Raw genomic sequence first — 25,658 nt, forward strand, 5'->3', positions numbered from 1 at the left:
AGACTATTTAGATTTTCCTCTGTGTTTTTTTGGTACTTGTCGACCTCCTGAAAAACAAAACTCCAAAGAATTTTCCTCCTGGACCTTGGTCATAGTCTTCGTTGGCAACATGTTTCAGTTTGATCCTGATAAGATACACCTTCAGTTGGAAGAGGTGGGTTTACTAAATGCTAGCTCGAGTGCCAGTCTGTTAGTACTATCATCCAAACTCCTTGTCACACATTGTCATGACAAAAAATAGTTTGGCTAGTCAATGAGCAATGGCGTTGGTAAGAGCATAATCAGATCTGGGACCAGGCTAACTAAATGCTCTTTTTGAGTAAACAATGTGACAAACTGTTTTACTTATCATTATTCTTGTAGTGTGCAAAAAAATACGGAAAGATTTTCAGCCTTCGAATTCCTTCGGCAAACCAAGGGCCAAAGTGGGTTGTCCTGAGTGGATAAGAGATGGTGAAAGAGGCCTTGGTCAACAATGGTGACAGTTTCGAGGATCAGCCCTCCCTTCCCTTATCTTAGACTGCATACCATGATGATTCAATTGTGGTGTTAACAAAATTGCTGTTCTGTTATCCCCGGTCTACTCATACCAAAGGCAAAACATTTGACCTGGTGCCTATTTTCTTGGATTGGGGTGGTAAGGAGCCTGCGACAAATAGCATCCTATCCAGGGGGTTACCTACTTGAACATCAAGCTACCTCACACTACAGAAACAGGGAATGGGCCGTTCTAACTCAGACAAGGATATTTGTCCAAGGCTTTCTTAGTTACATTTGAGTGTATGGTACAACTTTTTGCTTCTTCACTGATCACTGAAAACTTTTCGTACACTTAAGTGTGATTATGTCAAATGGGTATCCATGGGAATCCACTGAGGAACTTTGGACAGGACAAGAAGAGTCCAGATCGAAGCACAGTGTTTGAATGAAGCCTTTCAGAGTGAACAAGGTACTTGATATGCTTACAGTTCAAATGTTATTGTCCCCACAAGGAAATGTGTATACTTTCAAAACAGATTTGAGTATACATTACACAGACATTGTTATTGTGAAGTTGACACTCGAAAAAAATACTACAGCGATAAATAATGTATTGATTTATATGGTGACAGATTCAGTTGAGATCAGGAGTCCTCGCACCAATAAATATTTTTGGGACAAAACTGTATAAGCTAAAAACAATATACATACATACATACATACATACATACTCTCTCACACCTTACCCAGAAAAATTATTTCAGACTGAAGTTCAGTGTAAGGATATGGCTCACACGCAAAACAAATGATGTTTGTGGTGAGCCATGTTGCTTTTGTCCCATGCAGAAAAACCCTTCAACCACCAGATGCTGATTAACAACAATGTCTCCAATGTTATCTGCTGTCTTGTGTTTGGTGACCGCTTTGAATACAGCAACGACCAATTTCAAACCCTCATGAAGACTCTCAATGAGATGATGTATTTGGAAGGAGGCATTTGGGCTGAAGTAAGTCTCTCTCTCTCTCTCCTTTTTTGTTTCATTAATTCATATTATATTATATTTAGAATAATCATTAAATATGACTGAACTAGACAGGCGTTCATATTAGCGTTGACCCTAGAAGAGGACTGGCAACCCCTCTGAGCTGGGTTCCTCTCTAAGTTTCTTTATAGATTCCTTCTTTCTAGAGTTTTTCCTGGCAACTGTGTTTCTGCTTCTGAGTTGATTGCTCTTTGGGGTTAAGGCTGGATATCTGTAAAGCAATTTGTCACAACAGCTGATATAAAAAGGGCTTTATAAATACATGGAATTGAGTGATTTATTGTCTGTCCTCAGATGTATAACATGATGCCGTGGGTCATGCATCGGGTTCCTTCCTCACAGAAGCATCTTCTCTGGCTGGGAGGAGGTCATCTCCTTCATCAAGATCAGGATTCAGGAGCACAAGCACAACGACCCCTCGTCCCCAAGAGACTTCATTGACTGCTTCCTCAACGAGAAAGAGAAGACGATGGGGATGATGATGATGATGATCGTGATGATGCTGAGGATGATGATGATGATGACTATCACTAATGTAGTGGTAAAAAAAAAGTAGTCGGGTAAACGTTCGCAGTGAATATAGTAATTCTCCCGATATTTTATTTTATTTTTTATAATTGTATTTTAGAGTTTAGAAAATACACAAATGTACATATACAAAGATAATAGACATTTATCATTTGACAAACATAGATCCAGTAAACTAAACATGACGTTGGCAGGGACTTAATGCCCAACCTTCAACATAGACAAAAAAGACGAATAAAGACAAAAAACACCACACACACACACACACACACACACACAATCAACTAGCATGATGACTTTCTTTGCATTGTCTTTTTATCTTTTATCCCTGATGTAGCCAAGGTGCAGGTAGAGATGGATGCAGTTGTTGGGTAGTCACGGCAGCCCTCCATGGAAGACAGGGACAGCACGCCCTACACAGATGTAGTCATCCATGAGACACAGAAGATGGGGAATATCATACCGCTCAATGTATACAGCAAGGCCACTAAAGACACTGAGGTTGGAGGGTATACCATCCCTAAGGTCAGTCATCTCAGGGACCACTTACTGCAACACTCAAGGATTTGTTCCTCATAACTCAAATGCAACTCAATGTATAGTATGTTGTCAGAGTGTTGTGTTCTGTTTGTACATTTAGAAGCCTTAAATGTGGTAGGGAGTAGGGCCAATAGGGACACAAACTGATAGGGTCATTTATCATAGGGACTTAAAAGTATAGGGTTTATTCATTATTATACCACAGCATTGTTGAAAACTAGTTTCTAGAATGGACCTTCAAATCAGATAACAGGACAGTTGGAAAAGATATCGGGACATCTTGCAATCATCACGCAATATGCACCTACACATGCAGAACATAGTTGCTACAAAGTTACAGAAAGTTAAACCAGCAACTACAAAAACTGAAATTGGGTATATTGTAAATGCAGATGCAATGAGGAAAAAACATTGATTGATTTGTTTTTGCCGAGACATATTTTTTGGGGGGAGCATCTGATGACCTAAAGTGGTAAATGTTGAACATGAATTTCTCCCATCCCCTCAGTCACTAAATCTGTCAAATCATTCCACATGTTTCTAGTTAAACAAGCTGTTTTCAACAACTGATTTTTTTTTGGGGGGGGGGGGGGGGTGTCATATTGGCAGGTTTGCTATCAACAAACTATTTAGCTAGCTTCTAGCCTAGTGTTTGATATGCAATCCTATCTCCTCGTAATTAACAGTCAGTGTTGATAAGTGTCCTGACGAGAAGGCACACATTTCTAGCTACAGTGCCTTGCAAAAGTATTCATCCCCCTTGGCGTTTTTTCCTACTTTGTGGTGTTACAACCTGTAATTTAAATGGATTAAAAAAAATGGATAAAAAAATAACTTATTTAAAAAAATTAAAATTAAAAACTTATTTTTAAAATTAAAAACGGAAAAGTGGTCCGTGCATATGTATTCACCCCCATTCATATGAAGCACTTAAATAAGATCTGGTGCAACCAATTACATTCAGAAGCCACATAATAAGTTAAATAAAGTCCACCTGTGTGCAATCTAAGTGTCACATGATCTGTCACATGATCTCAGTATATATACACCTGTTCTGAAAGGCCCCAGAGTCTGAAACACCACCAAGCAAGTTGCACCATGAAGACCAAGGAGATCTCCAAACAGGTCAGGGACGAAGTTGTGTAGAAGTACAGATCAGGGTTGGGTTATAAAAAATATCATAAACTTTGAACATCCCACGGAGCATCATTAAATCCATTATTCAAAAATTGAAAGAATATAGCACCACAACAAACCTGCCAAGAGAGGGCCGCCCACCAGAACCCACAGACCAGGCCAGGAGGGCATTAATCAGAGAGGGAACAAAGAGACCAAAGATAACCCTGAAGGAGCTGCAAGGACCACAGCGAAGATTGGAGTATCTGTCCATAGGACCACCTTAAGCTGTACTGTCCCCAGAGCTGGGCTTTACGGAAGAGTGGCCAAAAAAAGCCATTGCTTAAAGAAAAAAATAAGCAAACATGTTTGGGGTTTGCTAAAAGGCATGTGCGAGACTCCCCAAACATATGGAAGAAGGAACTCTGATCAGATGAGACTAAAATTGAGCTTTTTGGCCATCAAGGAAAACGCTATGTCTGGCTGAAACCCAACACCTCTCATCTCCTTGAGAACACCATCCGCAGCATCATGCTGTGGGGAGGTTTTTCATCGGCAGGGTCTGGGAAACTGGTCAGAATTGAATGAATGATGGATGGCGCTAAATACAGAGAAATTCTTGAGGGGAACCTGTTTCAGTCTTCCAGAGATTTGAGACTGGGATGGAGGTTTACCTTCCAGCAGGACAATGACCCTAAGCATACTGCTAAAGCAACACTTGAGTGGTTTAAGGGGAAATATTTTAACGTCTTGGAATGGCCTAGTCAAAGCCCAGACCTCAATCCAATTGAGAATCTGTGGTATGACTTAAAGATTGCTGTACACCAGCAGAACCCATCCAACTTGAAGGAGCAAGAGCAGTTTGTCTTGAAGAACGGGCAAAAATCCCAGTGGCTGGATGTGCCAAGCTTATAGAGACATACCCCAAGAGACTTGCAGCTGTAATTGCTGCAAAAGGTGGCTCTACAAAGTATCGACTTTGGGCGGGGTGTATAGATATGCACGCTCAAGTTCTGTTTTTTTGTCTTATTTCTTGTTTGTTTCACAGTAAAAAAGAAATTGCATCTTAAAAGTGGTAGGCATGTTGTGTAAATTCATTGATACATACCCTCCAGAAACTTATTTTAAATCCAGGTTGTAAGGCAACAAATTTTGAAAAAATTCCAAGGAGGGTGAATACTTTCGCAAGCCACTGCATGCCAGGCAAAGTCGGCATTATCAGCTCATTGTTATGGATGTATCCAAATTAATGTCAATAGAAAATGGCTACTGTGCTCTTATTTTTGCTGCAGAGATTGTGACTGTGTTATCTGTAGCTAGCTAGAAAATAACATTTCCAGTGAGCATGGCAATGGAACATAAAGAACAAACAACTGGGTTGCATCCATAAATATAGAACTAATCGAATGAACGACTGGATCGCCGGTCTATGGCAAACCAAAAGTTGAGAAAGTATGAATTTGCTTATATAAATGAAACTATCAACGGAAATGTGCTTAGTCTTGTTTTCTTTGGAAACTGTGGTATAAGCAGGATAAACAGCTTAAACAAACGCGACGCAAAAAACGTTGCTTTTATTCTGACTGCAGAGGTTGTGTGTCACGTTCTGACCTTAGTTCTTTTGTTATGTTTTTGTTTTAGTATGGTCAGGGAGTGAGTTGGGTGGGTTGTCTATGTTCCGTTTTCTATGTTGTGTTTTGCGTTTGGCCTGGTATGGTTCTCAATCAGAGGCATGTGTCGTTAGTTGTCTCTGATTGAAAATCATACTTAGGTAGCCTTTTCCCACTTGTGTTTGGTGGGTGATTATTTTCTGTTATGTGTTTGTCACCTTTCAGAACCGTTTCGTTTCTCCTTTGTTATTTTGTTTATTGTTCTCGGTTTAATAAATATATGATGAACACTTACTGAAAGATTAGTGGAATCTGTGTGGGTAGCTGGACAGGTAGGATGACTGACAGTGAAGGTGAACAGGTGGTCACGTGTCAGGTGACAGAGGAATGGATGAGACTGAGGCAGGAATTCCTTTACTGAGTAGTCTGTGCTGCATCACAAAGGAAACAAATAACACGTATCCAATCAAATTCATAATCAAAGATCAAATCATATCATTCATTATTAACATAATTTAGGGAATTCAACAGTCCAGTTCATTCAGAAGTCAATAGTAATCATCCGTGAGTCATTTAGGCTCGTAACTATTTATCATAAATCATGAAAGAATACAAACAGGGAATGGTTATACAATCTATAATCCCCATTATCAAAGTCAATCAGTTAGCAAACAATGACGTTTCTCATTTCACTCTTTCAATTGTCTTCATGTGTACATATAATTAATTTCAATACACATGAACCATATCGATTGCATAATTGGCCTATGAGGATCCGTAGGGCCGTGATCATTGACAATTCACATTACACAATGTTGAAGCGTGCGCTCCAAGCCGCGCTCCGCGGTAATAACTATTAACAGTAACTGAATGGCCCACTCTCCCGATCGCCACAGATAATTCAGATGAAAGGTAAGAGTCGGTGGACTCATGGACGCACAGAACTTCTGGATCAGATGGAGTTAAGGAAGAGAAAGCAGCGAGATCAGGCGATGGCAATTTCCTCCTTTTATGGAGTTGAGATCTGTCGGACATTTCCACCTGACCTAATTAAAGCGCCCCTGGCCCAGCTGAGTAAATGGCAATTAATTAAAGGATTATTCCACCAACTCCATGGGCCATTTCTACAGCCACCCCGGAAATTTGTTAAATTCCACACTCCTCAAAAAAGGCTCATTGCTCCCCGTCCTCTGTCATCTCAGGGAGAGGAATTAGTCGGGCAACTGGCCGGATATATGTCCGGTTCTTCACCTGGATCTCCACTGATCTAACACGACCATCGGTCCCAGGCATGGTCTTAGTTATACGGCCCACCGGCCAGGAGGCTCGAGGCAGCTGAGGGTCCACCATCATTACTACTTGGCCAGTTTCCAGGCTGGCCATTTCTCTCCGCCATTTCCCTCTGTGCTGTAGACCTGGTAGGTAATCCCGAATGAATCGTGCCCAAAAATGGTCAGCTAAGATTGGGCTGTGTCGCCACCGGCGTCTGCCTACGAGGTTGGTATCAGCATACATGGCTTGAGGAAGTGACGCATCTCGGCATCCCATCAAGTGCATATTCGGTGTAACCGGATCGGGGTCAGCGATGTCTGCAGAGAGATATCCCAAGGGTTTGGAGTTCAGAATCCCTTCCACCTCTATCAGGACGGTCCTCAAGACAGTTTCAGTGACAGTTTAGTCCCCTAGTACGACTCGTAAGGCCGTCTTTACAGATTTGATCTCTCACTCCCATGTTCCTCCAAAATGAGGAGCGCCTGGAGGGTTAAATTTGAATGAGATTTGTTGGTCCATCAGCTGATCCTGGAGGCTGGGTTCCATGGCTTGGAAGGCTTCCTCCAACCTGGCTTCTCCTGCCTTGAAGTTCGTACCTCTGTCAGAGAGAAATAGGAGACGGCACCGGTCAAAATGATTGATTGATGACCGTATGTCATGATGACGTGTACATGTCTGAATATGGGCCTCCGGCCCGTCCCCCCTGTTCATGTGTTCACGTGTTAGAGGGTGTGTGTTATTTTATAGCTCTATGTTATGCTTTGAAGTAGGCCTGTTGCTTGATGTCTAGGGGGGCTGGTTGAACTGGGGAGGGTGTTGTTTGAGTGTTTGAACTTTTGGGACAGTGTATGTCCCCCCCACCCCCAGTTTTATCTCCCTTATGGTTGTTATCTATGAAGCAGGAATGTCCAGGGTTATGTATCTGGGGCCTAGGCTTTATAAATGTCCAGAACAAGCCATTTTTAAGACCTGAATATTAAACATCTAAAATATGTCTACAAGGGGAATTCTCGGAGTGCTCTGTAGCTCATGTCATGAATCCAACGCCAAAAGCCTGGAGGATATTTTGCTTGAGGCTCCCGAATGTTTTAAAAGCTTTTTGTGTACAAGCGAGGGACATATTTCGTACATATTCAACCTGGAGGAATCTACGGTTAAGATATTCACAGACAGCGTGTCCCAACCCTTTTATCGTGCAGAACCGGAGCCTTTTTCTCCAGCGCTAAGGATGCGAGAATGGCTAAAATAAGGATAGCTTTGTGTCAAATGGAACGCGTCCTGAGTGCTTCAAGGCTGCCCGGATATGCGTTGGAAGAACAAGTCTGTGGACGAAATGATCTAATGGCTCTGAGAGTCACTTCCATGGCTTATACCCCGGACTCCAGAGTGACAATTTTAGCATGTGAACAATTTGATAGTGCAAATGCTACGAAAACGGTCAGTTCATATGTATCCTCCAAAGCATGCAAGGATGTACATTTTTTTCAAATAATGTTCAGTTTTAAATGGCGCGATTACCACATTTTCCGAACCCTGATGAATAAATAAGCTGGACAGTCTTTTCGAAAATCGTGAACAATTACGGCGATGGCCGAGGTTATCGTTGAGACATACCCCGGAACAACAACAAGGTCGAAGGCGGATCTTTCCCTGGCAGGAAAGTGGACAGAGCTTCGACGGAGCGCGGAAAAGACTTTGCGATGGGGAATTGGAAACGGATAATGTTCAGGGCTAACAGGACCCCTATATCTGGAAGAAATAGTAAAAAAAAAAATGTTGAATTATAACGTGTGTTAAAATGTAGGTGTTAATTTTTGAAAATGTATAGCCCCCATTTAACTAAGGGGGTAGCGCTCTTTTCTCTCACGCTAGGGTCTGGCGCAGACAACTGTAAGATCTGAAAAAAAACATGTATTATTTTATAGTCTATTCATACATGGGTATGTTATGAACATTATGTTTTATTAAAGTTTGTAATAATGTACAAAGACCGGCCTCCAAGGTTTTATTTTTAATTTTTACATAAAACACGTGTGATGCATGTTTAAATATTATTCAAATGTGTTACTTAATTCAAACATGTCTTAAAGGTTGTACAAAATATTTTGGAATTCAATAAAAGGAATTTAAAAAACGGTATCTCACCCTTTAACTATGGGAAAAGCCTATTTAACAACGTCTTCCAGCTCTGTCGCGAAGTAAAATAGAATCAGAGTGTGTGTGTGTGTGAGGGGTCTTGGGAGGCGTAGCAAGACGCTTGTGTGTGTGTGTGTGGTTGTGTGTGCGTTACATAAATCCTAAGGTGGGGGGGTTAAACCTGGGGTCCCAGAGCTCTATCTGTAGAGAAACGTTTGAAACCAAGGTTTACATTATCCGTCATATGGCCTGTCAAGATATAGGCCTACAGCCCGGGTTAAACACTGATATCTAATCAACACACAGGGATTCTAGCAAACCCAATGCAGACAGAACGGTACTTTGAATTCAAAACCTTTTGGGGGGGCTCTAAAACAGACATACAGGGGTGGGGTGTAGCATACATCTCTCAAAAACTCATTCCGTACTTTTAGATAGTTAGGGACAGAACTATTTTTAACGCTGTTAGCATTGCTTTAGCGCAAACATAAAGGCCCGAATATTGAGCTGCACGGACAGATTTTAAAAAAAAAATTATAATAATATTCTGAATAAGTGAATCTCGCATAATGGATATTTCTGGAGGTGAGTAAATTAAAAACACATTTTAAGATTTGTTTGAATATTATTGGAATATTACCCCCTAGTTATTTGGGTATTTCAGGCCAAAAGGCCAATATAGGTTAAAAAAGTGTAGATATAGCGTATAACAGTTAATATTGTCTAATGGTGTCTAGGATCCCCGACATTTACGCAGCTTTTACGTGATTTACCGGATCTGGAACATGAGGGGGGTTCGCAGGAGCAAAAGTCTGGCAGACAATCCCCAACGGCCTTTTTTCGTTGTAAGTCCTTATAATTAAACACATACCCAAGAATATTTATATATAAAAAATTTAAAAATAGGGTGTACTATTTAAAAAAACTATTTTATGTATTTACAGCCGACATACAGCCAGGAATGATAAAGGATGCGTTATGGACATCTGACACGCAGGACTTTGATGCAATTCTACCGTTCTGTACAAACTCACCGCGAATCCAGGGAACATCGACCCCCGCCCGAAATATTCCAGACAGCAACAGGCAAAGAACAGCGGTGGCCCAAATACATTGCTCTGAATCAAGCCCACCCGAAAACTACTGTTGGGCCGGGAACTTGCTGCTTCACGAGCAGGCGGTCCAGGGACCCGGTATGAGACCATTATACAGTTTGGTTATTAGTTATAAGCCTTTTTATTAGTTATAGATCTGTTGATAGCCTATGTTAAAACAAGGACAAATAATGTTTTTTCAGACTGTCCGGAGACAGGCCCAGCAGAATCTGGAACGCTAGAGGGGAAAAGTCACACACCCCCGGTTTCGGCGATTCGTCACAACAAGCGTCAAAAAAGCTGAGGTATTTTAACTATGTATTGTTAATATATATTATTATAACGGAAAGGTATTTGACATTTGTATGTAGCTAACATATATTTTTTATATCTAATAACGTAATTATGTATGTATTATTTTCATTCAGACTCCGCCCCGGCGAAAAACGGCACAGACGGCCACATACATCTAGAGCTGGGGGATTCCGGCGCCCCGAGCATTCCCGATGAAACACCCGAGAGACCTGTTTTTAATGACATGTCAGATGTTGACGACCAGCTATTCTGTGATGCGGCCAACCTTATAGACCCAGTCAATTCTACGGCCTCAGTACCTGCAGCCGAACAAGAAAGGTTTTTCACATTATTTTCCAGGGCTTTGAAATCGAGGAATGTTTTGCTATACAAATGACTGGGGGATTTAATTGAGAGACAGTACAGAGACAATATGTTATTCTGGCATAGAACAATTCCACGCATGTTAAACAGCAACCCCATTAAAAAACGCAAATACAGACGCTAAAATCATACAGGTAACACCAACCATTACAGAAAGACCCAAAAAAAACGAACACCCTTAATTATCCAAAAATGGCAGAACTAACGCAACACGGGGAGACAGTTGAAAGCCTCTTATCCCAGATTCCAGCCGAACTCCTAGAAGTTATTAAACGTATGAACGAGTCAGGAACGTTAGATGAAAGCATATTAACACAGATTCCAGCCGAACTCTTAGAAATGATTAATCGTATGAACGAGTCAGGGGCGTCTGAGGAAAACATGTTATCCCAGATTCCCGAAGCCCTCATAACCTTAATTAATCGGCTGAACGAGAGTCAGACAATTTCGGCCGCGACCACCCCAACAGCAATAGAACAACCAGTAACGCCCAGGTCCGTAGAGTCTGAAACGCCACAAGATGTTTTTGGGGAATTGGACAATTGTCTAATAAATCTGGAGGCAGATGTTCATGATAGACGTGTCAGGGTTGTGTACAGAAATAAATTCAACAATACAGAGATTCGACAGTTTTTCAATTTCCTATGTGTGAATCAGAATCTTGACTATGCTGTATGCTTACAGTTGGAAATATGTGGAGATAGCCTTCATAATACAGTATCTCTTATTTTACCCAATGGCCTTGTTCAGTCAAATTTAGCCATCATAGCCGATCGGACCCTCGAGCTTGTAGTGCAAATAATACGTCAACCGCAGGGGGGTGGTGGGCAGAGAAGGAAGCTTGATAGCCTAATGCAGTCAGAAATCATAAGCAATAAAAGGGCCTACCTCATAAACGTTCACAATCCCGACAATAAGCTATGTTTTGCAATAGGCCTAGCGCATTTACTTAACCCCGGATGTACTGATCTGACGGCATTGCAAAAGGCTAGAGAGATCCAAACGGCGGTGGGTCTCGGGATACATGAAGGGGTGGCATTCTCAGACATTGTCAAATTTGAAAACCTTCTGAATATCAAGATTGTGGTTTTGTACCACAGTAGAGCTAATGCAGCTCTCTTGATGTTCCAAAACACCCCCCAACCGCACCCTCAGATTCTGTACTTTTATGTGCAAAACGAACATTACTATGTGGTTACCAACATCACGGCGTTCATAGGCGCACCATATGTGTGTCAATCCTGCCATACCGGCTACACCCGAAAGGGGGGGCACTCGTGCCGTTATAACTGTTCGGTATGTCAGGATGCAGAGTGCCCTATGCAAACCTTAAAATTGACACCATGTGAGGATTGCCATCGCACATGTCGTTCGACCTACTGTTACGATAAACACAAAATTGAAACATGGCACCCTAAGGCCTGTAAATCTGTAAGCATTTGTGCCATTAACAAGAAATGCCCAAAATGTCATTGCAATTACAGCCTTAATCATAAGGATGTTGCGAATTTTCGCAGCTTTTTGTTAAAAATCGCGCAACATTTCAGCGCCCTGCTATTCATGCCAGGAATATAGTATATGCATATGATTAGTATCTGTGGATAGAAAACACTCAGACGTTTCCAAAACTGGTTAAATCGTGTCTGTGGCTATAACACAACGTGTTTAGCAGTAAAAATCCCTCGAAAAACTGTTCTCCAAAAACACAAAAAATATATTACTACGCCAGTCAATGTATTGTTAAAGACGAACGGAAATACATCAGGCCGTAATGTAAACGCCTACAGCTTCCACACGATGTCGCCAGTGCTGGCATTTTGAGCAGACTTAATCCTTGGTTCTATTACGTTTTACCCTTTCCGGTTTCAGTTTGTCAACAGGAAGTTATTAAAATGAGAAAGATGGCCGTTGATTTCCAGACTAGCTGCTATCGAATGCAAATCGCCCCGTGATGAATTGTATAGCTAATTAACGTTTATTAATACCTAAAGTTGGGTTAGAAAAGTAATTTGAAGTGTTTTGTAAAAGTATATAGGCACCTTTTGTCATTTTAAAAAGTGACGTTGCGTCTTGGAAAACAGAATATTCCTGCATCAGACCGGTCTTCAGAAAATGACATTTTGGCTATACAATGACGGATTTAATCGGGAAAAAGACCCAACTGGGATGTTTATGGGATATATAGGAGTGCCAAGAAAGAAGCTCGTCAACGGTAATGAATGTTTTATATTTTATTTCAGCGTTTTGGGTAGCGACGGATAACGCAAAATCTGTCGTTTTAGGTGACGTTGCTGTATTTTGAGGGTGCATGGTATCAGATAATAGCTTCTCATGCTTTCCCCGAAAAGCATTTTACAAATCTGACTTGGTGGATAGATTCACAACGAGTGTAGCTTTAATTCAGTACGTTGTATGTGTGTATTAATGAAAGTTTGAGTTTTATCAAAAACTATACGTGGCGCACTTGAAATGTCCGCTGATTTGATCCCCCACAGCGGGAGCACTTCTCTAACAAGTTTTAAAATAGATAGCCCTAAACCACATGTTTGTGGAATCCTACATTGTCCAATCTGTAAAGGGGCTCTGAAAAGCAGAAATGCTGAAGTGGTTCAAGAAGTGCCACACGAGTGTTATATTCAACCCTTGGCTGAAGATGAACATTCAGAGAAATATGTGTTCTATGATTTTGAGACAAATCAGCAATCGGGGGCTCATTTGCCTATTTTTGTATCTACCATGACATTCAAGGGGGAAAAGTGGTCTGCAGAAGGATCCAATTGTGCACTACTCTTTCTAAAACATTTTAGAAAACCACAGTACCGAAACTTTACGTTTATAGCGCACAATGCTAGAGCCTACCTTCTTCTGAACCCCTTGATACAGCAAGGCGTGGCCCCCAGTGTCATAGCTCAAGGTAGTCAAATCTTGTGTTTTGTAGATCCAGCCTTCAACCAGAGATACATTGACAGTTTAAGCTTCTTACCCATGAGATTGGCTCAAATGCCAGAGGCCTTGGGTTTTGAAAACTCTGTGAAAGGCTGGTTCCCCCACTTCTTCACATCTGAGGAGAATCTACATTATATCGGATCATATCCCAGCCCAGAAATGTACGGGTGTGATCAAATGTCTCCCAAAGAGCGTGAGAGATTCATGATTTGGTATGAGACAGTAAGACATGGCACCTTTGATTTCCATAAAGAGATGGAATCATACTGTGACAATGATGTGGTTATACTTCGTGAAGGATGCCTCAGATTCAGAGAAGAGGTAATCAAAGATGCAGGCATTGACCCCTGGAGTTGTACAACTATTGCATCAGCATGCATGAAAACATAACGTACACACTATCTGCCTACAGCCTCTATAGCTATCCCCTCGCCTGACAACTACCGACGCCAATTTAAGGCATACTCTAGTGGGTCCATTCAATGGCTAGAGTATATGGCCCAGGATAAAGACATTTTTATTCAACATGCTTTGAATCGAGGGGAGAAGGCATTTGGCTCTTACCATGTAGATGGCTACACCCAGATTGACGGGGTTGAGACCGTGTATGAGTACAACGGTTGTTTCTTCCATGGTTGCAAATCTTGCTTTGTGCCCCAGAACATGTGTGTCCTAACCCAAAAGACTTTTGGGGAAATGTACCAAGAGTTTCAAGACAAAGTTGATTCTTTACAGGCTACTTACGGTCTAAAAGTGGTTGTTTTGTGGGAGCACGAATGGACAGCCCTCAAAAAGTCTGATCCTCATGTTCAAGCATTCCTTTCCAGCTTTGACACTCCAGAACCTCTGGAGCCAAGACAGGCCTTGTATGGCGGCCGTACCAATGCTTTGACATTGAGGTATGTAGCGCAACCCGACGAGACAATAGGCTATGTAGATTTTACATCCCTTTATCCGCATGTAATGAGTTCCTCATGCTATCCTATAGGTCATCCTGAAATTATTCATCGTGATTTTGACTTACCTCAAAACTATTTTGGTCTGATCAAAGCAACAGTCTACCCTCCAAGGGGTTTGTTTATACCTATGTTGCCTTACAGGGGCCCTCAAGGAAAACTTTTCTTTCCCCTTTGTCGCACCTGCAGTGAAAACATACAACAAAACCCATGTGATCACACCGATCAAGAAAGAGCACTGACAGGTGTATGGGTCACAGCTGAATTTTCTAAGGCTTTAGAGATGGGGTATCGTGTGGCCAAAATCTTTGAAGTATGGAACTTTTCAAAGAAATCAGACACTCTTTTTAAAGAGTACATCAAGACCTTCTTGAGATGTAAGCAAATGGCTTCAGGCTATCCGGCATCGGTCACAGATCAAGAGAGTAAAGACAGGTACATTCAAGACTATCATGACAGAGAAGGCATCCTTCTTGACCCTGACAGAATAGAGGTCAACAAAACCAAACGAAATGTGACAATTGTACTTAAATTCGCTTTGGGGCAAATTAGCACAGAGGTGTAATATGCTAACAACATCGATTATTAAAGACCCTGAAGAATTTTTGGAATTCGTTTTTTCGGACCAATACGAAATTTCACATTTTTCATTCTTGAGTCAAGACATTGCCTTGGTGCAATGGCGACGTAACAAGAAGTGGGTTCTACCCCCGGGTAATGTAAATGTGTTTCTTGCAGCATTTACCACGGCCTATGGCCGACTTGAACTGTACAAGCTCATGGAGCAGCTTCAGAGGCGGGTACTTTACCACGACACAGACTCTGTGGTCTATGTAAGCAAACCGGGGGATTGGAGCCCCCCACTCAGCAACTATCTCGGTGGCTTAACGAGTGAACTCGCAGAGGGTGACCATATCACAGAATGGTCATCCTGTGGGCCCAAAAGCTATGCTTTTAGAACTCTAAAGAATCACGTGGTATTGAAAGCCAAAGGAGTGACTCAAAACTATGAAAATGCCCAGCGTGTAAACTTGGAATCAATCACACGCTTGGTCGAGGGGTTCCTAAATGACAGGAATAGTGACTTGGAGATTTTGAGCTCCTACAAAAAGATTGTTAGGGATAAAAAGGGGTTCCATCTGAGGAATGCCCCACTCATTAAAAGATTCAGGGTTGTCTATGACAAGAGAGTGCTTTTGCCTGATGGGACCACATTGCCCTATGGCTACTGACTTATGCTACAGGCCGCAGTGTGTCAGGCGTGACTCAAAAACGATGAAAAAATACCCCTCGTGTAAAAACTAGGAATCAATCACACGCTTGTTCGAGGGGGGTTCCTAAATGACAGGAATAGTGACTTTGAGATTTAGGAGCTCCTACAAAAAGATTGTTGGGTATAATAAAAGGGCTTCCATCTGAGGAAGGCCCCACTTACTAAAAGATTCAGGGTTGTCTATGACAAGAGACTGCTTTTGCCTGACTGGACCACATTACCCCTTTGGCTACTGACTTATGCTACAAGCTACAGGGGTCTTAAAGCTTAAGATATAATGACTGCTGTAGAAGGTTTTGACCCCCGGTTGCAACTACCATTTTCGGCCTTAATCGCAGGGCCTTCGAATAGTGGTAAAACTTGTTTTGTAAAAAGTATTTTAGAGAATTCTGAACATGTGTTATCTCAAAAGCCTGATAATGTTGTGTGGTGTTATTCATGTTATCAACCTCTGTATGATGAATTGTTGAAGACAATAAAAATCAAGTTTGTTGAAGGAATACCTGATTCACTGTCTGATGATGAACTTTTACCTCCTCATAAAAACAATCTGTTGGTTTTGGACGATATGCTATTTGCAGGTAGCGAACATCCCGAAATTGCCCAAGCGTTTACCCAATATACTCATCATAGAAACCTGTCCGTGCTTTACTTGGTGCAGAATGCGTTTCACCAAGGTAAAAATAGCCGCACCATCAGTTTGAACGCCAATTACATGGTTTTGTTCAAAAATCCTAGAGACAAACTACAAATTAACACTCTAGCTCAGCAGATGTACCCGGGAAGGAAATCCTACTTTATGGAGAGCTACGAGGACGCTACCCAAGCGCCATTTTCTTATTTAATCGTGGATTTAAAAGCAAATACTCCAGAACACCTGAGGCTACGAACCGGTCTGTTCCTGTGGGAGTGGCCGGCTGCGTACATTCCTAAAAAAAAGTAGCCGCTATGTCTCTGCGTTTAAAAAGAAACTTGCCCCTCTTGAGAAGCCTAGTTGGGGCTACATCTAATGAACGGAAGGCCATCTTGGGTCACTGTTCTTCCGATCTCATATTATCCCTATGTGAGATTGCTTTGAATCTTTTCAAAGGACGCATTCCACTCACCCTGACACAATTGAAAAAATTAAAGAGACAAAAGACCTCGATCAAGCTCATTGCCAATAAAAGGGTCCGTCTTCAAAAGAAACGACATAGCATACAACAGTCTGGCGGTTTTATTCTACCTTTACTAAGTATAGCCGTGCCCTTCATCACCAGCCTTATTGCAGCCCGACGTGGTGGTTGAACACATAGGGTGATGGCCAATAAAATGTATCTGGTGCCACAACAAGAGTTGGATAGACTTAAAAAACACGTGCAGGGTCCCGAAAATATCAGACAAACAGCGGAAAATGATTTGGATACGGCCATGAAGGATATTTTGAATCAAAAAGGATTGAACCCCTATGATAAGGTCCAAAAATACACAAACCTCTTGCAAAGGTATTTGTCCTTGGTGAAACAAGGGGAGAGAGAGACAGGTCATTTAACTATTTCCCTACAGGACCCTTTAAAAGATGACGAGCCTCGCGAGAGCCACGCCCCTGTAATGCCTGTACCTGCGAGCTTACCGTCTGAAGATCAAATGCCTGTTGAAGATAAAGTTATGCATGACTTGTTAACCCATGTTCCGGCACGTAACAGGAAAAATGTTAGCTACATTATGAACAAGCTAAAAGACTCAAATGGGGCAGCTACTTGGAATGACAAAGGAGAGTTTATCCTTCAGGGTGCGGTTGTCAAGGGTTCACATATACTTGACTTGCTTAAAAGTACCACATCTGCCCACAAGGTGGCTGATGACCGAAGACCTCCAGGGTGGCTTCAGTTTCTTAAGGCCCTGGCCATCCTCAACATACCCCTCTCGGGTGTACCCAACTATAAGACTCGGCAACAGATTCACTCTTTAAAACACAAACCTTCACCGAGATACAGCACCCCTAAAGATGCCCCAAAACCCTCGCATCCTTATGAAATAAATGACGATAACCCATTTACCCCACTGAACGCCTCTGGACCTTTCCCTAATCCCGATCTCTCTGGGTGGTTAGCCTTTTGAATGACTTTTGAATGACTATGATTAAATTCAATAATTTTTTTTTTTTTAAATAAGCAATTTAACATTTGTGGCATTCTTGAAACATTTGGCGTGAGCATACGCCTTGATTACACGTTCTTAAAGGATACACATTTGAACACTTTTGATATTTTCTAACAAAACAAGCTACAACTTTATCATTACTTCTTAAATCATCCTTATAAAGAGACATAACATCTTCAAAAGAAACTCCCCGGGCTCTTTGGCATAGGTAGAATACACAGTGTTGACCGCATGTCGTTGAAAGGGTATCTTGCACCTGTTTGATGTTGTAGTATATCTTTGAGCCGTTTTTGGTCAGAAATTCTTTAATAGATTTGGGGAAATGTGAAAAACCGGGGGGAAAGCCATAGGAATCAAAAAAAGTTGAGATTTTTATTTTTCTTCCTCCTTCCTCTTCTAATGTCACAGCTAGCCAATGTTCACCCGGCATGTTTTTAGGATGGGTATTGACAATAAACATTGCAGGCCGCACCTTCCATTTCTCCATAGGTAATTCATCACAAGCCAACACTCCGCAAAATTGTTTTCCAATCAGTCGGCTCATCAGCCCTTCCAACTCTTGGGTATTCATGTCTTTGCTCAACGATCCTTAATAATAATCTACTAAAACCTGTCTTCGGCTATTCACCTCCAAGATTGAATCAGAGCAGGCATAAACAATCATGTTAACGGTACATGCTAAAGGTGTATGGAAACGCATTTCCAGCCTGAGGTTACCTTGGGACACCACAGAAAGATTTCCTGAGGTGTCATCATCTGGGGATAAATTGAAAGCATACATTGTGTAACCCTCTGCAAAATCATTTCTGTCAATAGGTAAAGAGAGATCTTTTAGATGCCTCCCGGTAGCCAGGAATAGATTGTAAAATTCTCGCACAGATATGTTGTTATTAAATTGCGGTTGGAAAGCCTTAGCAGGGACCTGACTTCCGTCCTGACACAGAGCGACATACTCTGCATTGAAGTGTTGAAAATTAAATGGGTTTTTATTTAAGCTGCCCGTATTGGAGGCGTGATCAACCAAACCTATAACCACGTATCGCGGTAAAGGGCCTAGAAATAGGTTTTCTTGACTGCAGATTCTGCTGCCCACAGGTATGCTAAAGGTTTTCATGGTAATTCTTTGGAGAGGGTAAAGGGCATTTCCTTTCAGCAAAGCCTGTGAGTGACCCAGACGAACTGCCGGAGATACCGATACTTTTTTTTATAAAAAGCGTGGCCCCCAACACTTTTAAGCTAAAGTCCCCATCCGTTGCAGACATTAGGCAAAATTGGCCCTGGTTAATTTTAGTCTTAAATCAACCGCATTTAAGAGTAAACGTTCTTGAAAGAAAATGTCAGTGTATAGGGCCTAGCAGATGAAACTCTCGAGATTCTGCACAGTAGCGAGCCCGTGCGGCCAGTCCTTTATTTGCACCGGTGGATGGGTCTGTCGATTCCATAGAGCCTCCTGCAGTATCCTTGCTAAAAAGCCCTGCGCTGAATTGGGTCTTGAGAGTGTCTTCAGAGTAGTTGAGTAAGCATTCCATGATGGCACGGTAGGGGTATGTGGCACTGCTTTGACTGATTAGACGTTCCCCCAAAGTCACATCCACTTGGGAGAAGATGGTGGCCACTGGGTAATTAATGAGACTCACTTTGGCATCGTTTGCAATATCAGTACCATCTGTTTTGGTCACTTTTAGACGCAAATGCACCAAGGTGTTGTTGAGGTCCAGATAGTTGTCACCGTGGCCTGGTATGAAAAACTCTATGGGGCCGTTGTCTGTAATGGCAGAGAGTGGGGCTATCTCCACATAACTGGACCTCTCTACTGAATGTTGGGTTAATGGGGCCGTGAAAAGATCGAGCTCTGTTTTTATAGCTTCAGAGGACATGCGGTGTAAAAGAGCCATGGTGCTTGTTCTTTTAGAAAATACTTCCGAGTATTCTTTTTACCGTTTTTGGTCCAGACCTCCTCACTTTACCCCGTCTTTGACTAACTGAGTTTCTTTTAACCGTTAACCTCCGTTTTTTAGGCGCAAGCCTTCGCCTTATACCCGGCGGTCTCTTTTTCGGTCTTCGAGACAACATCATCAACCCCGAGCCTTCTTGACTCTCGACATCTGGTGACGCCCTTCTGGTTATCGCATTGGCGACAACCTCACTTACTATATTTTTTTCTGCTGATTTTAAATGCGGTTTGGCTATGCTGAAGCCTCTCTTCATAAACGGTAAAACCATCCTAAAGAGGTTACGAAATATCCCTCCGATCCCCGAACCATACATTGTGGGCGATCCATAATATCCTGGTAACCCATTACCCACTTGATCCACATAGTATGTGACATACCGGTTAGGGTCGAAATGTCGTGTTCCATAATTTTAATTTAGATGTATTATGTATATAAAATATATAATACTAATATTATATATGTAGAGAGGTTTTGGTGGTCTAAAGTGGAGTTTTACAATCGTTTTACCATAAGTAAATTCAATGTTTTCATTCTGATCCGTTTTAAGCTCAACAAGAATGTTTTCAATATATTTCTTGCTTACAGGTACGTAGCGTGGCTTGTCGTAGCCGTCCTTTCCATCTATATGAACCGTTCTCAGGAGTGGCACAGAGCTGTCTCCGACCCTTTGATAGGATATGATGTCGGTATACACAAATATGTTGTAAAATCCTGCATGTATATCCGCGGGGAATGGGAAAAATTTATCTCTCACATACGTCCATTTATTGGGCCCCATCCCCAACATGTATGCTAAATTACCTCCGGTCTTTATCCCCCGGAAGCATCTCCTGAGATTTGTACCCTTTTATGTATAGGGTTGTACATCAGGAATATTTCCATACTGTTCTGCGATAGACGTTCATTCAACTCGGAGACGAGCCTTTTGACGGTTCTATAGAACCCTTTTTTAACCTTAATAAATTTCGCAGGTTCCGATAACTTTTTGAAATAAAATTCCCGGTCCTTATCTTTGATATTATACCAGCTATGGGGGGTATGTAATCTCGCTGAGCCCTACTTCCCAGGCCTCTGATAACTCTATAGGCTTTGGAAAATTGGTTGTATAATTAGAACTCTGATTATTACGATATATATGTGCGGACGCATTACTGGGGAGAGTCAGGTAGAAGCTGCTGTGTTCCATTATGCCCTCCGGTGTACACCCGAATGAGGATGTATTTTATCATGCATGGGGGTTTAAATTAACCCCTGATGCCTCCACTACATCCTTCTCTAATACCCAGCTGTTGAATTTTAGCGGCCAGTTTTTCCAGCGGACCAGCACCCATTTTTGACCGTTCTCTCTCTTTTGATCTAGAATCTCCTCTACGTGAAACACCTTGTCTTTACCAACCTTTACCTTCTGTAATTCCTGCTCATAAAAAGATCCCGCTATAAATTCCCCGTCATAATCTTTTAATATGTAGACCGGGGGTATGCGCGGCAGACATTCTGTAACCGTGAAAAGCTCTTCACTGTATCCTTGCACGTATTTTTTATCGAAAACACCCCTCAACTTGGATATACGAACCAAGTCCCTCACAATAAATTTAAAATGTATTTTTTTCTTATGGCGAAGAGGGAGCAAACCATACAGATTTTTAAAGACTTGAAAAGAGTTTTCCGAAGAGACCTCGGAGGGTTTCATCCTTATACTTTTATGATAACTATTGTTATACCCAATTACTAAATCTTGAACTATATCGATATATCTATGCGTGTTGTGAGCTGTAAAATAGCGCCACATCCGCTCCTTCAGAGTTCGGTTAAAGCGTTCAACCACAGAAGCTTTCAAATCCCATCCTGTAGCAAAATGTACTATATTGTGCTTTTTCATGAGTTTCTGAAAGGTCTTATTAAAAAATTATTTTCCGCCATCGGTCTGCACTTTCTTGGGGGCGCCTCCTTCCTTCAAGATAGAGGCAAATGCCCGGGTCACCTCAGCGCCGCTCTTATTTTTTAAGACCCTGACAAAAGCTATTTTAGAGAAAATATCTATGACAGTTAGCATGTAGCGGTTTCCTTCATTTTTATCTGCAAGGGCCTGCATGTCACATAGATCAGCCTGAAATTGGGACAATGGGTGTGTAGAAAAAACTATATTTCTAGGAAAATGTTTTCTTACGGGTTTATGCAGACTGTGAGCATCCTGTTCGGATAGCCACTCATTGACTTTAGCCTCGCTTAACCTGTGACCTGTTTCTTCGGCTAAAGCGCGCTGTAAACGTTCCTTACCCGCATAAGACCCCGGGTTAGAGGGATTATAATAAATGTTTTTCAAAATCTGCTCTGCCATCCTTCTTGCCTTTCTGAGGTACAATAACGTTAATGAGCCACTTTCAAATAACAACAACATTTCATTTTCATTTTTGGGATTTTTTATTTTCATGAAAACATTAGGTATTACGTATACAGACAATCCCTAATTCGTTGCGGGATACATGCCCCCCCTTTCTCTATGATCGAATCATGTAAAACCTTGTATATTTGGCTTAGATTAACAGGTTTGTTTCGCTGAATTTTTACAACAGACACATCAGCTATAAAAGTATATAAACAACAAATATGATACATGTTACAATTAAAGGGTGTTTCAAACAAATAAAGTAAAATCTTAGACAAGGTTGTTTCTAGTTCTTCAGAATCACCACCAAGCCGGGTTACCATTTGTGTCCATTGTAGACACTCGCCCGCATGTCGAACATGATTCATGATTTGGTCCATTTTCAAAACACGCTCTACATTAGCCCCGGAATTGGGGGTTGTGTAGAACGAGACATTGTTCACTTTATTTTCAATAATTTGATGCATAACACTTGTAAGTTCTCTCAAAAGAAAAAATGTATTTATTCTCTCTAACATCGTATACACATAGTTACCCATTGCTCTACATCTAAATAACAAAAATGTCACTCGGGCTCTTGGGGTTTATTGAGCCAGAAAGCCAACACATCCGACACCACAGCCTCCCGGTATTTGTTATCCTCCACCAGGGTGTGTCGGATTTCTTTGAGTTTCTCGTGTATGTGAATCGCCTCCTTCAGCTCGTGTAGGAATGCCTCGGTTACCCCGTAAACTCTGGGGATAGACGGCACAAGGCCCATAGCCTCCAGGGCTCTGACCAGAGATGGTATAAACCGGCAGGACCAACGTCTTTTCACCAGCGCCTCAAAATTGTTGAAGAAGTAGTATCTTGGGGGGTCGTATAGGCAGGGATGCCTGCGCTGGCTGGGGTGATTAATCTCACAACCGATGCATTTTTCTCGTATATATTCTCCAATCACCACGTCTAAAAGCGTGGCTACTGAGGCCTTGATTGTGTCCACAAAAATAGTACTGACCACCCCATCAAACACGTCCTCAGGTTGTGTACATGTAGGGGGTGTCGAGGGTCTTGCCAGGGGGGAGTAGAATGGAGGGCTGCGAGGCATACAATCCTTAGTGTCGGGAGCCCAGGCCGTTTCGGAGTTCGGGTATGCGTTAGGAATATCCATGGTCAATGCGTAGGTTAAGAACTGTAGGTTTTAAGAACCAGCCTTTTATTCTTGAACCAGCCCTCGGGGTATCTGGGCGGGGTTAACAACACCGCTTACCTCGGTTTCTTTGGGGGCTGCCTCTCCTGACGTTGTATCTTCTTGGGGCTGCTTTGAGTCGTAATCCTCCGGATTCGTATATATTATGCATTTCTTTAGCCGAACAATGCTCTGGCGCTTTTGGCTCTGTACAAACAGAGCGTCCAACATCTCCAACATTTTCCATTCCATTAAAGGCCAGCTTTTAAAGGGTAATGCTGAGGCCCCAGCGCTATAGCTCCAGACATTCCTGCTTCATCAGATGACAAACATAAGGGAGATAAAGCATTCGAAGCCGGAAATCCCCGTCTGAACCGCCATCCCGGATGTTTTGGTTTCGGATTTCCGCTGTGCTGACGTAGAACTCAACGCAGCCGCAGGGAAGTCCGTTTTTTCTTTGTATTTTCACCCGGTGAAATACTCTTCCTGAGGTGTCCGGGGTACCTTCCCAACGGGTCTCGTAGCCTGTGAACAAGCTGTACCCCTTGGTGATACGGCTCAGTTCGGGACACAAAACCTGTCGAAAAACCGTCCAGTCTTCAACCTCATAAGTCACTCCTAATTTCTGGTCGGTATATTCTTCTCCTTCGGCTAACGTATAGAGTTTCACGCTACAGGCCAAGTAATCAAACAGATACCCCCAATGCTGTCCGTTAGACATCAACACTTCATCTTTCAGCACAGTTGCGGGAGGTATCTGGGTTCTATACACGTTTAGAAACCACTTTTTTGGTGCATCGTATATTGCAGCTGTATACTTTGCCCTTTCTCGATGTTTCAGACGCGGTCCTGCCTCCGATGCTACAGTCATCACAACTTTGCCACTGATCACAAAATCCATGTTTAAAAAATAGGGTTTACGGTTCTGGGTTCGCAAGCCTTGTTCTGGACATTTTATAATGCTGAGGCCCCAGCGCTATAGCTCCAGACATTCCTGCTTCATCAGATGACAAACATAAGGGAGATAAAGCTGGGGGGTGGGGTCCCAAAAGGACATGGTCCCAAAAGTTCAAACACTCAAACACCCCCACACAACCAGACCCCCCTACTCATCAAACACCTTGAATACTTCAAGGCATGACATATAGATATAAAATAACAAACACCCTCTAACACATGACCACACGAACAGGGGGGGCCGGGGCGGGGGCACATATTTAAACATGCACGCGTCATCATGACGTAGGGGGTAGTCCGGGGTATACCCCATGGAAGTGACTCTCAGAGCCATTAGATCATTTCGTCCACAGACTTGTTCTTCCAACGCATATCCGGGCAGCCTTGAAGCACTCAGGACGCGTTCCATTTGACACAAAGCTAGCCTTATTTTAAGCCATTCTCGCATCCTTAGCGCTGGAGAAAAAGGCTCGGGTTCTGCACGATAAAAAGGGTTGGGACACGCTGTCTGTGAATATCTTAACCGTAGATTCCTCCGGGTTGAATATGTACGAAATATGTCCCTCGCTTGTACACAAAAATCCTTTAAAACATTCGGGAGCCTCAAGCAAAATATCCTCCAGGCTTTTGGCGTTGGATTCATGACATGAGCTACAGAGCACTCCGAGAATTCCCCTTGTAGACATATTTTAGATGTTTAATATTCAGGTCTTAAAAATGGCTTGTTCTGGACATTTATAAAGCCTAGGCCCCAGATACATAACCCTGGACATTCCTGCTTCATAGATAACAACCATAAGGGAGATAAAACACTCAAACAACACCCTCCCCAGTTCAACCAGCCCCCCTAGACATCAAGCAACAGGCCTATTTCAAAGCATAACATAGAGCTATAAAATAACACACACCCTCTAACACGTGAACACATGAACAGGGGGGACGGGCCGGAGGCCCATATTCAGACATGTACACGTCATCATGACGTACGGTCATCAATCAATCATTTTGACCGGTGCCGTCTCCTATTTCTCTCTTCTGTCAGCCAGGATCTCGTAGGGTTTCCCCTGTCGGGAGATAAACCGCCGTAGGGCCATGAGGAAGGCTTCCGTATCCAAACTCTCCAGTAGGTCCAGGTGGACACATCTGGTTGTCAAACACTTGAATAGAATGCCCCAGCGCTTTTCCACACGACGACCTAACTTGATAATCAAGGGGCCAAAGCAATCTACTCCTGTTGACCAGAAGGGTGGTTTAAGGAGGCGCAAGCGAGCAGGGGGTAAATCTGCCATTTTGGGCACCGTAGCTCCGGCCCGCCATCCCTGACATTCTATGCAGGCGTATTGGTGCTTACGAATGGCTCCTCGTCCTCCAATTATCC

The 25,658-nt window shown here is 42.4% G+C and overlaps 1 pseudogene; it reads left to right on the plus strand.

Moving 5' to 3' along the window:
* Nucleotides 1–450: 450 nt before the first annotated feature.
* The window catches only part of LOC115108767 (cytochrome P450 2J2-like), a 41,321-nt pseudogene continuing 16,113 nt past the window's right edge, over nucleotides 451–25,658 (plus strand).

The sequence above is a fragment of the Oncorhynchus nerka genome, linkage group LG24, assembly GCF_034236695.1.
Source record: "Oncorhynchus nerka isolate Pitt River linkage group LG24, Oner_Uvic_2.0, whole genome shotgun sequence".
Classification (NCBI taxonomy): Eukaryota; Metazoa; Chordata; class Actinopteri; order Salmoniformes; family Salmonidae; genus Oncorhynchus; species Oncorhynchus nerka.